The sequence below is a fragment of the Bufo gargarizans genome, chromosome 6 (assembly GCF_014858855.1).
Source record: "Bufo gargarizans isolate SCDJY-AF-19 chromosome 6, ASM1485885v1, whole genome shotgun sequence".
NCBI classification, from domain to species: Eukaryota; Metazoa; Chordata; class Amphibia; order Anura; family Bufonidae; genus Bufo; species Bufo gargarizans.
Window position 1 is genome coordinate 12,940,078 of NC_058085.1, and position 2,745 is coordinate 12,942,822.

The window sequence follows — 2,745 nt, forward strand, 5'->3', positions numbered from 1 at the left end:
TGGAAAAAAGGTGAGGTCTCCCTTTTATATAAAAAAGGCGATAAGACAGACATAAAAAATTGGAGACCGATCACATTGCTTTGCTGTGACTACAAAATCATGGCAAAGCTATGTGCTAATAGACTAAAAAAAGTTATTTCAAAAATCGTCCACCAAAACCAGGTCTGCGGGGTGCCCGGGAGAAGCATCTGGGACAATATTAACCTTTTAAAAGATATTATTAATCATACAAACGAAAGAAACGGGAAAGTTGCCATTTTATCTTTGGACTTTGAGAAGGCTTTTGATCGCGTGTCGTATTTTTACCTTTTTAAAGTTTTAAAGAAAATGGGTATACCAGAGGGGTTTATATTATCTTTGAGAGCGTTTTATAACCAATGCACTAGCAAGATTTTAGTCAATGGTTTTAAGACTCAGGATGTTGGTGTGAAACAGGGGTGTCCCTTGTCCCCACTACTTTTTATTTGCGCCTTGGAGCCTCTTTTAATTATGATAAGGAAAGACAAACAGATACGCGGAGTCCCCCTGCCAGGTGGAGGGGGACTAGAGGCTAAAGTAGTGGGGTACATGGATGATGTCGCCGTGATTTGTAGGGACACCCCTGCAATTCAAAAGGCAATTAAACAAGTAGAATACTTCTGTTGCGCCTCCGGTTTTAAAATAAATTTTAACAAAAGTAATATTTTAAATGTCGGAGGGATGGTTTTAAATGATATCAACATTCCTGAGTCTGAGTCTATTAAGATTTTAGGTGTCACCTTCAGCGAGTCCAATGACGGCCTCAGGAATTGGGACACGGTTACTGAGAAGATAAGTAAGAAATTATGCATGTGGAGCCTAAGGAAGCTGACGATGGAGGGAAAGGTTTTAATTATCAAAATGATAGTTGTACCTATTTTATTATATATCTTAGCATGGTGTTCCCTCCATCGGACCGTATTTTTAAAAAAATTAATAAGGCCTGTTTTAATTTCTTCTGGGGTTCCAGGATGGACAAGCTGCGGCGAGATACGGTAATGCTTCCTAAAAATAAAGGTGGAAAAGATTTTACAGACATTAAGACGTTTCTTTTAATCAAGTATTTTAGCTACTGTTTTAATGCCCTTTTTAAGGATAATTATTGGTCGTTTTTTATTCGTTATAACACTGGGTATTTTATGAGAAAGTTTGGGTGGTTTAAACCGGTTTTAAATTCTCCCTACTCTTTTAACTTACCTGCTTCTTATAAGATTTTAGAGAAAGTAACGAATAATTTTAATCTCGGCCAAAAGAGGGTGGAGATTTTAAAAAACAGTAGAATGATTTTAAAGGATATTAATGATAATAAACTGATGGCCCCTATTAAGAATTTTAACGAAAATAAATGTAAACAGATCTGGAAGGACGTTAATGAAAACTATCTTTTTAACTCACAAAAGGACCTGGCCTGGAGCTGCGTTCATGAATGTCTTCCATGCCGGGCATTCCAGCACCGAAGAGGATTGTCAAGCACCGCGGAGTGTCCTAGGGGAGCATGCAGAGAGGAGGAGGACGTTTAGCACTTATTTTGGTACTGTTATTTTACACAAAAGATATGGATAAAATGTTCCCCTTGATGAAGAAGATCACAGGATTGAAGGCATTATCTATGGACGGTGTCTTTTATGGGTGTCTGGAGTGCCCTTCAAGAATCAAAAGGACTATGGCATGGAAGATTACGAACTGAGTCAAAGTAGCTCTATGGTTGGCCCAGAATATTTTAGTTTTTAAAAATGATGTTATTTCCGAGGAAAATGTTTTAAAGATGGTTTTAGACGAAATGTATAATTATTATTTATTTGATATAAATATGTGCCACAAGTGGTTTTAAAGGGAATGGGGCTCAGTTATATGATTTTATAATACCTGTAATTTTTATGTTACCTGTTAAAACGGTTTTATAATTTCTTATGTAATGTAATATTGTTATGATTTTAATAAACTATTTTTACCCCTCGATGGGTAAATATCAACTTAAAAAAAAAATCTGTTCTTATCAGTTTAATATCTGATACGTCCCCTATCTGGGGACCATATATTAAATGGATTTTTCGAACAGGGAGATGGAAAAAGAGCTTGCTCTGTCCACTCCACGCCTTGACCTGGTATTGCAGTACCTCCAGGACCGTTGCACCCTTTCTATTCCAGTATGAAAAAACAGAATGAAATTGAGTGATGGATGTCAAGGATCCTTCCAGCAAGCAAGTGGAATGTTGCTGTGCCCTGCCTCAGGAGTCCTGCACTCCAGCTTCTCCTTCCTCTGTGAGGGTTTTGCTGTTCTGCTTTTTGCATCCCTGCTGCAGCATCTAGCCTGTCAATCTGTTAATTGCATCACCTGTGTGTGGGTTTGTTCCAGCACCAAGCAACCCAGCCAGCCAGTCACCTCTCCTCACAGTCCAAATCCAATTAAGATTGATGGCTTAATTGTTGTGTTAATTGGCTTATCACCTGAATGAAGTGTTTGGATATCACCTGAATGCAGTTTTTGGACCTCTACTCCGTGCACCTCTGTTTTGACTTGGGCCTGTTGTGCACACCTGGCAGTCTGCTGAGTTGTTCCTTAGAATTTACCCTTTTGTAGCAAGTTGGCTTGATGTAACCAATTTTGTTTTCCTAGTGCTTTATTAAACAAGTAAAGTTTGTTTTGCCTGTGTCTCCCTCTTGTGGATCTTTTAAACTGGATGACTTGGTAGGTTAAAAAGTAGTCCAGCACTTCCTATGTATCAG

At 38.4% G+C, this 2,745-nt stretch overlaps 1 non-coding gene across 1 annotated transcript; it reads left to right on the plus strand.

Annotated features, from left to right (window-relative positions):
• Window positions 1–1,958: 1,958 nt before the first annotated feature.
• On the plus strand, window positions 1,959–2,157 carry LOC122942751. Its single transcript, XR_006390689.1, has one exon. It is a non-coding gene; the product is annotated as a U2 spliceosomal RNA (small nuclear RNA).
• Window positions 2,158–2,745: the final 588 nt, after the last annotated feature.